Here is a 12,508-nt window from a genome sequence, read left to right on the forward strand (position 1 = left end):
ATATTTTAGAAAATATTACCAAAACATTCATTGCGTGTCAAGGTAGCTCTGCTGTACCTAACATTAGAAATATGATTGGTAATTAATGACCTGAGCTTTTTTTTTCCTTGCTTCCACATTTTCTGAGATCAGAATTTGTTGATCTCAGACTCCCACACACACCTCTTACTCATAGGATAGGAGAGGGTAAACTGATTTTCCTCTTGTTTCAACTCCCAGCTGTTTTCACAACTTGGAAGATTCCAACTGATGGAAAGTGGATAAAAGAAAAAGATGTGCCTTTTGCACCTGCAAAAGAGGCTACAGCTGTCAAGAGCTGCTTATTACTCATGGAGCTCCTATTCCAGGTGCCTAGCTAGTCATTTCTCCAGATTAGTCATTTGACATTCTTCACAAATTCAGCAGTGACTGTATACTTCTCAACTGTTTTTTTTCGTGCAAGATACGTTAATGTGAAAACAGGATTTTTTTTTTAAGGCATTTGCACTGAATTTAGGCTATCATCATTCCAGAAAGCATACCTTCAAGTTTAACTTTAGGAAATTTATTAATTTAGAAATTAGAAGATGAAATTATGCACGTTGTGAAAATCCACAGAGCTCATCACAGAGCAACTGACAGATGGACAGAAACCTGAATGGATTCACATCTGCTTCAGAGGGGAACCCAGCAGAAATACTCTGTGTTGCAACTGAGACTCTGTACAACCTCAGGCTACCTGGAAATGGCAGCTTAAATGTGCAGGGCGGACAAAAGTAATCAGTAAATATCTCAGTTCTGTATTTGGAGGGATGCAAGATAAGACACAAGACCAATGAAATCATTGTAAAGCTGGGACAGATGCTACAAGAGTTATGTCTGCTGAAGTCATCACAATTGCAAGGCTTGCATAGGAGGATCATAGCAGAATTTAGCAAAGGAGGCTTGGCACAAGTGTAATTATTAATGTTTTAGAAAGCACAGGAAATTCCAGCAATCACTGAATCAACCTTTCTGAAAGATGTGCATTAGTCAAATACAAACCGTTAAGTAAATGCATGGAAAAAGTAATGTCCTGGAAGAAATAAACTAGTGATATATACCACATCAGACTAAACAAGCTAGCTGTTCTTTCTTGGCCTTGTACTACCTTTTAAAATTGCTGGAAAGTAATCACAAAGAAAAGCCTAAAAAAATACAGAGGAAAACATGTTTTTTTTTCCCTACCTCTTACATCTTCTACTATGCACCAAATAAATGCATAGCAGCCTAGAGCCTGACGAACCATCTTGCTTTAATCCCTTCCTGTTGACAGTGAAAAATGTTATACAAGTGTTCTACAAAAGATATACGATATCTGTTCATCAGGAAATCACCTCCCTGTGCAAAGATTCCTCATTGTAGCATGCAAAGGAAGCCAGGCAGGGATGCCTGGAGAGCTGTCATGCAGTGGGGCAGATACTTGATTTGGGAACAAACTGGCATGCACTGAAACAGCTAATGCTAAATGACAATGAATATGTGCATCTCACCCCAATCAGAACCAACATTCAGGTTGGTTCTCCTGACAGCTGCACTGTTAAGAAATCAGCTAGGTAGTAAAACTAATCGAGATACCTATGCCATCTGGATACTTGCCCTCCTGCATGGGGAAGGAATATGAATAGGAGAAAAACTAGCTGACAGCAGGAAAATTGAGAAGCAGTAAATCATGCAGAACTTGCCCAGAAATAACCAGATTCCTTTATTTCTTCCTGGATTGGATCCATTCTGACCAGATAGGCTCCTCCTCAGCACAATACAGAGCTTTGCAAGTTGATGTAATGAAGTGATGGGTCAAGCTGCTGCTATCGCATCTGGGATTTATGAGGAGACTTCATCAGCTGAAATCAGGGAATGGAGGGGGCAGAGACATCCTGGTTCTGCTATGCAGACAAGTCTGTAAGACAGATTTAAATGGGTAGGATGAAATCAGTCTTATTAAGGTGTTCTGTGTAGATGTAGCTGCACTTACCCCAGAGATACCACCGTTCATCAAGAAAGGATCTGACCAGTTAGGCATTCATCCACGAAGCAGGAACATCTGTTAGCAAAAGCAGGCACACCTCCTACAGGTAATGCAGCATATTTCCTCTCTTTCCTTAAAAAGAAAATGTTCAGTGCAGACACGAAAGCTGCCCTCCCTGTTGATCACCTCTTGTCTCTCCCTTTGGCATGTTATGTGCAATATTCATGCAGTAACAGATGCACACAGTGAGTAAAACACTCAGAGATGTTTGTCAAAGATTTCCTAAGGCTTTTCATGTCCTTGCTTTCCTGTGAGGTGCCCAAACATAAGTCATCTCTGTTGGCTTTTAGAGTAGATTAATTCAGAGCACAGCCTCAGAACGGGGAGGGGGGAGAGGGTAATCAGTTAGCTGGGGTGTTGAGGTGGAGCATTTTCCTAAGAAGGACGACTAAAGGGTAGGAAATGCATTTCTGAATTAGCATGTTTTCATCCAGGTAATACAGTTCCCTGTGCAGCTGTACCTCTAATGCAAGCTCATGGGCAATTCTTTTATTGGACATGATCTGAGAAGCCATTGGAGGTGGAGAAAAGATAATCAAAACAGCAGAGTGATTTAGCACTTCTCAAAAGCACAACAGGATATTGAATAAAAGACTCAGGCATCTGGGCCCTGAAATACACCACACTTTCCTGATGCACAGAGATGGAAGGAGGAAACCTCCCAGTAATGTCACTGCTGCTCACCCCTACCTATTGCAGATGCTACTAGGCAAGGTTTGCACCAAGAGGAGCTGTGAGCCACCAAGTGTCAGGGTTAGGGACAGGAAACTCTGCAGCTCTCCTCAGGCAAACAGCAGTGTAATACAGAACAAAGGGCTTTGCTGGCCCAGCCATACACAAGTTTTGCTATGCAGTGAAGTGGGAAGTGAGCCACATCTGCAGCATCTTGGAGCTCTGATCTAAAGCTAGTAATAGGAGTTTTCTGTAAAGAAAAGGACTCTGCCTTCAATTTTCACTTCAAGAGTCCTCAGACCAAATTTATGCCCAAATTACATCACGTAACGTCAGGCCAAGTAGGTTTACAGGTTTTTGAGTTGGGTGAAGGATTAAATTTCACCCATGTGTCTTCAAGTCCCCAAAAGATTTAAGGATAAAACAAATTTTCCTTGATCAGTGGCAATATTCACATGAATGAAGTTAGATGGGGATCTGGATTGATCCATCAGGACCTGACTCCAGAGAAATAAAATGACATAAGTGGAATTATTTATCACAACTATTCTGTTTTCCTGGAAAGGAAAAAGGAAGGGGGGGAGGGTGAAAATGAAGGGAAGGTTGAGTCATAGTTATTGGATTGATAGCACAGCAGAAAACAGGCTAATCCTTGTAATCCATGGGCGCCATCAGAAAAGGACTAAATCAAAGATGTTGTTGTTCATCTTGTATATCTATTAATACAATCCACTGCAATGGTTATTCAATATTTATGCTGTCTGTGTGAATTACTGCATATTTCATTCTCCTTTGAAAACTGAGAGAGTTGAAATAGAGTAGCATTTCTTTTTATCTGACAGAGCTTTAATCTTTCACTCATCATGGTTTTACCTGAACCCTGGTTTAAAAAAAAAATATAAAAATACATGCATGAGTTTTTTGCAAGATAAGGAATTCCCAAATTAGAACTCTGTAGTCATCATTCTTAGTCATGATACATCTGCCACTCCTTACAAATAATAGCGATATGAAGATCTGCTTTTTCTCAAAATAAGAGTCAGTGAAAATCCACCACATTGAGCAACATTCAGTAGGGTTCATATTGTAGCCAAAGAAGGCACATTTGACCCTGTAGGAAGTAAGATAATTACTTGAAGCAGTCAGGAAAGACCTCTATTCTACTAATGGGAATAAACAGAACTTGTGGCTCCTCTCAGCAAAACACAAGGATCCAGCCTGGCACTCTAGATATAGAGCAAAATATCCCTGAGAAAAATAAACCAGACTTCTCTACATCCTTAGAATATACCTGGTCCCACACTACACCCCTTCATCATTTGGATCACACTGAGGTTGGTGACACAAAAACTTGGTTCTGTTTGTCAAAGAGGATTCAGCTGAAAGTTAGGCTGGAAGAGAACATCTGCAAACACAGACCTTGAAAGATAATCACCCACCTTATTCTAGATGCCCATCATCTGCAGGGCGTGGGTGGAAGGTTTGCATCTACCACAGCTGAAAAACCTTGCTCCTTTGATATTAGTTCCTGAATGGATTTTGTTGTATGTTTGAGGCTGGCTCCAGGCTGAGGAAGACAAGAGAGACCATGAGAAGTCATCAGGAAGGTCCAGCATGACCCACAACAGAGGTTGCAGAATCAGTCAGCAGGTCACATTTCTCTTATTTCTTATGGGAGGATTCAAATGAAGATCTAATCATGACCTTAAAAACTGGAAACAGAAACAGGAGACAGTGCTGCTGTGTGCTACCTCAAACTATCCTCTGAGGCAAGAAACTGAAAAACCCCATCAAGGAAACATCTCCATAAAACAAAAATAAAGTATAAACAGAAAAATAAAACCAGACGCCCATGTGTACCCAAAGGAACTATTAAAAGCAAAATGTTTGTCAGTATAGGATGCTCCACCGCACACATCTGGTGCTCTCAGCAATACAGAACATTTCTTTAATTGCTACACCTGAGACCTAGAGCAAGAAATAGATCTAGGGGCCGATCTCAATGCATTTTGAGACAGGTGGAGATGAGTAGTGGCACGAGGATCCCATTGTCAATAACCAAGCCGTTATATATTACTGATTTAAACAGATACTTCAGGATACAGCTGTGTGTCTATAATTCGATGTCTGTTTTTCAGTTCCTTCTGGTGAAAGACTATAGGGATAACAGCAATAAGCCTCTTATTTGGTATATGTTGCTCAGTACTTTTTACACTCTCCAAGTTGTCAGTACAGCAACGTCCAGTGGAAAAGGGGACTGCGGAGACTCCAGGCTGCTGCTTCCTCTCGTGGGGTTGTTGCATCTCATTGAACTTTTCTGTTTCCGATTTCTGTACTCAGACTATAAGGTCTGGCTACACCTATACCTTGCAGAATGGATCCTCACTCTCTCCTGGGCCCTTAAAATATGCCGCAATTTAGCGCTACCCATTCAAATTCATGACTTCTGTGAATGGGGCTTCAGTGCAACAAACAAACGGTGAAGATATTGCGCCCATTGAGACAAAAGGATCCAGACAAAAAGCAACAAAGGAGATAATTACCACTCATCTCACGCATTGTCTAATATTTCTAAAGAGGAAAATGAGCTCCTGCTTCTCTTGTTCAGCATGGTTAAGTGAGTGGTGAGTCTATACAAAGGGAACTTCAGACATTTCTTGACCTCTGATTGCCTCGGATTATTCTCATTCTTTTCAAAATTGGAAGTTTATGTGCTGTATTATGGCACGTTTGAGGTCTGGAAAAGATACCGTGTTCCCAAGCCTCATAGTTCAGCTTGGTACCCAGATATATGCTCAAAGCCAAGCATGTCCTTGGAGCTTATGCATTCTAAGTGCATGATCAAGAGGTGTCCTTAAAACACTCACTACCTTCGAGCAAACTTGAGGCAGCTCAAATAGCCTTTCCCACCTGCTTTGCCCTACTCTGACACAATTTATTAAAAGGAAAACCCCTTGATCTAAAAAGATTGGACATTTAAATTTTTTTTTTTTCTTAAATGATGGAAAGTTTTCCCAGGTAGGATGGCCCATCACTGATTAATCACAGAGCAGCCAGAGCAGAGGGCTGAGCAGTGCGTTCAGCAATCAAAGCCATCAGTCCTGCCTGCTGGGATCAGATTGCAATTTCTGGCAAGTGAGGGAATCAGTTTCCAGATTTCATCTTCTGCAGAGAACAAGTAGAATAGGAGATCAACAGCTCCTTTGGTGAGCACCAGTGGCTCATTCCATCTGCATCTGTGGGATGTCTATCCCTGTGGAATGATGCCCCATGGACCTTAGCACGTTTGTATGGGCAACGGTACTTTAAAATTGTCAAATCAGGGCGAGCATGAGACTTGCTAAGCATTCCCTTTGATGTTCAGGGGAACTGAATGCATTTTGACTGGCTGATGGGATTTGCAAGGAATACTGCGCTTTTCATTTTGTTTTGAACAAAGCTTGAATTTTCCACCCTGAAAATAACATCAAATATCTTGATATGTGCTCTTGTGCCGATTCAGAAGGAAAAAAAAAAAACAACCACGCAAACAAACACACAAAAAAACCACCAACCAAATCAACACCAGAGCCAGAAAAAAATACAAAATAACAACAACAAAAAGATCTCCCTCCCCAAAACAGCAGAGAAAAAAAATCACCATCAACAATAAAAAAAACAACCATAAAAGAAACAAACAGAAAAACCCAATAACCTGAAACCCCAGCTGAGCTGGTCCCCATTATTTTCTTGTAATATAGTCATTACAAAGTATTATATTTTCAAGTTATGTTTTACATACTAGTTATGTTTTTGTATACTAAATATGGAGCGTAGATGCTTTACCATTACAGACAAAATTAATAAAGGCTGTATATACACTGATGTTACCAAACAATATCAGAATGAAACATTTCACTTTTCCCCACCATCTAGATTCAGACCACTTCTAGACTATATTTCCTTTCCTCTCTAATGTAAGCTTCCCCTATTCAGAGTTTTGCAACAAGATCAATGACACAGTAATTGTTTCTTTCCTGTTTAGAAATACCCCAAAATAGGATAAAGTTCAATTTCTGACTGCAAATACCTCTCCGTAATTATTGTTGTGTAACTGTCTATCCTAAAGAATGATGTTAAAATTATTTTAGGCGTGTATTTCAGTTTAATTTAAAATAGATTTCTTGAAGCTGAAGAACCTTTGGATTTGCTTTTGGCTTTCTCCTCATTAATGTTTCCCTTGTAATGATGCCATAATGATTCACTATTTGATGTTCTCCAGTTTCAAACTTATTTATTGTAATTGCCCAATTTCTTCTGAGAATGACAGATAAGGAAATATTTCAAGAGGTTTGTAAATAACTGCCAAGGACCACAAGACTGCAGTTATTCTTGATTTATATCTGGTCTGTTTTGCTGTGCTAGCTGAAATAATGTGTTTGTATAATTTTTCAGTGCAGTTTGTGTTATTCATCACTCAGCAAACAGTATGAACTATGCATCTTGTTTTAAAACTTCAAGGTATTTTTCAGGTTATCATTACTATGATGTATTGTATTCTTCTAGAAAACCACCATAGGGTACTAAAGTGACTTTAAAACAAAAGAACAGTTCTTAATACAACTTCAGGAAGTCTTGCCAAGAGAAGAAAAGGGTCCCAAGTCCTGCAAGTTGCATTGTTGCTTGGCTTCTCAGTGCAAAAGGAGTCAGAATTCAATCTTCTCTAGAATTCAGCTTTGTAAGAGTTTCTGTCTTATAAAATATATAAATATGCATATTTTGTTATATTTTTATGATATGTATTTACTTTAAATGCACATATACATTACTGCAACCCTTACAAATGCTAAAGGAGAAAATACCTATCCTGAAGGCATGACCTTGCAATATTTTTCTATTCTGCCTGAGAAGGAAATTGGCTAGCTAATAAGTGCAGCTTCCAGCTCCATGCTGCTAACATGATTGATGTTGCAGGAGGTGGTGCTTATGATAATAAGGAAGTTAATGAGAAAAGCCAGGATGGTTCATGTTTCGTAAGAAACAGAATAAAACCAGCATTTCTTAACAGGGAAAAGATAAACACTGAAAAGGAAAGAAAGGTTGCAGTCCAAAAAAACACAAAAACACCAAAAACCTAAAAAAAAAAAGAGAATGAAAGTATTGTAGCTAGAAATATCAATGAATAGTGCTGTATGTCAAAGCAATAATGCTTTGTTTACATGGTTTATATTAATATTGTTAGTTACTTCCTGAACCAAGACTAGGGATCTGTTGAAGAAAGGATGTTTAAAAATAGAGTGAAAGGACCAAAAAAAAAAAAAAAAAGGAATGTTCAGGAGTCCAGAATAAATACTGCTGAATTTGGATGGTGCTCTGCAGATCTCTAGCTTGCTCATAGACTAAAACTGCAAACCATTCAAAAGGAACCAAAACCAACCATCAACAAAAACCACAACACCAACATAAAACACTACTAAAATTTTTGTCATAGGATCTTGGTAAATCTGGAAGAAATATCATAGAAATGATAAAACTGGGAAATCAAAATTCTGCCCAGCCTGCCTTTATTTCTGTATCTACAGAGCTTTGCTTTGCAGTGATCAACACACAAAGACAAGACACAGGCAGGTAAGGCCTTTCTCTTCCACTACCTTTGTACACAGCTTTGCAGAGGTGAAAAGAAGTGGTGTACACCTTTTCCAACAGAACCCAATGGGAAATAATGTCTCCAGGGTGGTGTCATTCACTCCTTTCTTCTGTAGACAGAGGTATATCATACCTCTTGACAGGACAAGAGGTAATGGCCTTAAGTTGTGCTAGGGGAAGTTCAGATTAGATATTAGGAAGCATTTCATCTCCAAAAGAGGAATGAGGTATTGGAATGGGCTGCCCAGGGAAGTGATGGAGTCATCATTCCTGGAGATCTTCACAAAAAGTGTGGATGTTGCACTGAGTTATATGGTATAGAGAAGTACCAGGCATGGGTTGATGGTTGGGCTAGATGATCTTATTGGTCTTTCCAGCCTTCATGGTTCTATGATTCTATACACATTCTTTAGCTGGAGCTGTGGCTAAAATCCACCTTACCATCATAACAGATTTTGTTATGATACACATGACTGTGTGCTATATACGAACCTCACTTTGACTAAATCTGATTGTCAGACAGTGACATTCTTCTTTGTGAGAGAATCTTTGGTTTGGCAGAAGTTCTGTGAAAGATAAAGAACCGCATCCAGAAATAATTCTAATATGGAAAAAAAAAAAGAAAAAAAAAAAGAGGGGTGAGCACATTGAAAGACGTGAATTAGGTGATACTAAAGAGCTCTAGTAGAAGTAGGGAGAAGAATAAAGGGAACAAACACAGATAGGCTTTGAATTGTCCTAAGATAATCCTAGGGGCTGACCTCAGTGCATTCTGAGACAGGAGAACAGCAGCAGCAGATGCAGGTTTGCACAGCAGAGCATCAGGACCTGGCTTTGTCCAGTAACACTTTTTACCACCCTCCTTGAGAAGAGTGTAGAATGAGACTCAAATAACATCAAGAGTTTCTGCTGCACTGTCCAGTGTTTTGGTCCACAAGCATCCTGCAAACAGTTCTGGCTTCAGTTCCAAGGTGAGTGAAGATACCAGCACGCAGTCCCCAAAGGAGGACCTTTGTACTGCCGTTCTCTTCCACAGCCTTCGGAGATCTCTAAAGGATGCATAGTTCCTGAGAAAAAGGAACAAAGCTCATAGCTCTTTCCATTAAAAAAAAAAATCTGTTAAATGAGAGGAAGCGGGGCAGGTGGCTCACTTCCTGAGGGCTGATTGCAGGGTGAGCCCAGGCACTGATTCACAGCCAGCTTGGAGCCATTGTCCCTGTCCACCCGCGCACAGGAAGGAGCCTGGTCCCAGCCAGCCACCGCCCCACACACCACAATGCCCTGGGCACCCAAACCCTCCACAGGACTTGAAAATATAGTCACAGAGCAAGGCAGCTTCCCCCAGTTTGCTTTGCTGAAGGTTGACCACCAGCACGCTGCTTGAGGAAAGCGCAGTGCCGCCATGTGAAACGGGATCCAGTATTCCCAGGAAACAGAACAACGACAGCATGTGCACGTAACGCGTGTTGGAGAATTCATTGATATTTCCCCCTTCCTTGGTTCTGGTCAAAAGAACAAGCGTCAGACCCGTGACAAAGCACTTCCTATCCCTGCTGCTCTGTTTAAGCACGTGCACAGACAGTCTGTGGACATCTCTTGCTAAAAATAGGAGCAGGAAAACACTGATTTACAAGTAAGCCCCTCCTCCCAATTTAAAATATATTTTACAGCCTCATGGGCACTCCTTTAGGAGAGCCTTCTCCTTCCATCAGTTCTACATGGTAGGGGCTAATGAACGAAAGAGGACAACATGGGCTGCTCAGACTGCATCTCTTCCCAGCCTGGCCTGCTTCTCTCTGCTCCATGGTACCCAATGCAACCAGGCTGCTGAACAGTCTGCACTGCCATAAATCCAGGCGTTCCCAGCAAGATCAAGGAGGAGGAGGGCTGTGGGAGGCCTTGGAGGAGGTAAGGGAAGCTGTAACAAATGTGTGAAAATTAAATGGATGCGTGTTTACACTGATATATCCACACATGTGGGCGAGGGCAGCCGCACGCCCGCTCATCTCTGCTTGGGTCCCACCAGATGTGAGCTGCTTACAGCTGGGAAGTGCCTTTTGTTTTAATTTTTCCTTTCATTATGGAGTCTCAGTTAAGCTGCCTCAGCACATCAAACCCGGCTGCAGAGCTCCCAGCCTGGACTGCCTTGTATCCAGATGGAGATGATAAAGCAAACGTTTGCACCTGCTCGTGTGGATGGAATTCCAGAGGTTTTTCCTGACCATACCAAAGCAAAGCCTCACTCCAACAGAGTGAATGAAAAATAAGAAGGAAAAAGCTCTGTGACCACTTTAAACTTGGAGTTTATGAGTTGACGCTGAGAATACAGAAAGAGGCATTCATTTTCACTGTTGATATTTTTCATAATATTTCTGAGAAAAATGTCTAAACTGATGACAGTGCAATCTACTTTGTTAGCAGCGACCTTGCATCTACTATTAGAGAAGGGATAAAAAAGGGGAGGGAAAGGTTCAGATTTAATATTCTTCAAAATTGAATACATCACTGTGCAGCTATTTGCTAAAACAGACCCAATTTTTAATCAGCTTTTCTCCTGTCTTCTGGAAGATTAATAATGCCTCATGCAAGAGTTATAGTCTTGTTAACAACATCTTATTAGAAAAAAGTGTTATTTTTTTTGTCAGTTTGTTGCTTAAATAGTGACTGCTCACAATGTAAAAGAACAAAAAAGGGAAAGGACATTCAAAAAAAGAAGAATGCCCTTATCTGCAGTTCACCTCCTGGACACCCACCTGATAAGAGGTCAAATGAAACATGGCTTCATTACTCCCTGGGAGAAGATTTTCATGTCATCTTGGCAGCTTCGTTACGAATGACCATTCCCCCCATGCTTTTCTATGGACTATCACACTGTTACTGACCAGTAGAACAAAGCTGGCCCAAAGGGCCAGAGCTGATGGTTCAAGGGAGCTGTGGCAGCTGAGGGAGGGGTGGTATGGAATCAAATCACCTGCTGGATCCACCCAGGGACAATAACTGCAGAACTCACAGAATGCAATCAAGTGCATTCTTCCCTTGGGTGATTAAAGAAATACCCAGTTTGATGCAACCGAGCTACAAAAGCTCTCTGTATCCTTCTTCTGCCAAGCACAGAAGAATGCTTTGCTTTAAGCAATCTTCAAAAAGTGCAGTATGCCAAAGACATATCACTTACATGGAATCCAGGTAGCTTCATGCAATCGCTGATTACATATAATTATGCCAAAAGTAATGGGGAAAAAAATCCAAATGAAATAAGTCAGCTTAGCAGTGGTCAAGGTTTACTGTACTTCTCCCAAGGGAAACCTGTGGAGGTTCACCAGAAACCCCTCTTTTCTACTAATGCAACGAATCTAAAATTAGTAACAAAAAATACTTCTTCATGCTGGTTTTGTAACTACACCCAGTTCAAAATCTGAAAACAAGATAAAATTGATATAAAGCCTCTTTCAATTATACAAGACAAGATATAAATGACAACAAGTGAAAAATTTAAGCAAGTTGTGCGAATTTTCCCTATTTCTTTCAGGCTTCTGTCCCGCACAGTCTCTAGCAATGGTATAAATCACATCTCTGTTTCTTCCAAGTGCGATTAGATGTACAACGTTATTTTCTCCTGTTGGACATCACTTAACAGCAGTTGTGCCCTAACATATTCAAAATCAATTACCTTTCACGCATCATGCTGTCTCAACTTTCAGCAGTTGTTTGTGGTGCTAATTTAAGTTCTCCTGGATAATTAGAGGATCTGCATCTCCATCATTATAAAAGATTACTTTTGGTAGGGTTTGCGCAGGGGTACTAGCAATGCTACAGTCACAGGAATCTTAATAAGGACCAGCTTGTTTCTCACACTAACACTCCAAATCTTTAATGACTTCAGCCCACAGTATTCACAGCAGACAATTAAACACCTTTAGCAACATTTGCTATCAGCAAGTAACTAAAGCTCAGAGGTAACGTGGTTAGATGCTCACGGACTAAGCACCCTGTGTACCTGCATCTCTAAAGCACTGGGGAGAAGCCACAAGTGTACTGATGGTGGAGGAAAAAAGAGTTCAGATCCATTCTGGAAAAGGCCTGAGCTTTTGGCACCAACATGCCCATGTCTTAAAGGACTGCAATAGTCCTGGGCCAGTCTAGCTTAATTAGGGAGTCCTGACT

General features: G+C 40.7%; 1 long non-coding RNA gene across 1 annotated transcript in view; it reads right to left on the reverse strand.

Moving 5' to 3' along the window:
* Positions 1-820: 820 nt before the first annotated feature.
* The window catches only part of LOC116239433 (uncharacterized), a 49,913-nt gene continuing 38,225 nt past the window's right edge, over positions 821-12,508 (reverse strand). Inside the window, exons 4-6 of the long non-coding RNA XR_004169123.2 lie at positions 4,159-4,286; positions 1,994-2,119; positions 821-1,918 (exon numbers count right to left, since the gene is read on the reverse strand). This is a non-coding gene — a long non-coding RNA (uncharacterized LOC116239433). The remainder of the gene's footprint in view (positions 1,919-1,993; positions 2,120-4,158; positions 4,287-12,508) is intronic.

Source organism: Phasianus colchicus, chromosome 11, assembly GCF_987193195.1.
Source record: "Phasianus colchicus chromosome 11, bPhaCol1.hap1.1, whole genome shotgun sequence".
In the NCBI taxonomy this organism is placed as follows: Eukaryota; Metazoa; Chordata; class Aves; order Galliformes; family Phasianidae; genus Phasianus; species Phasianus colchicus.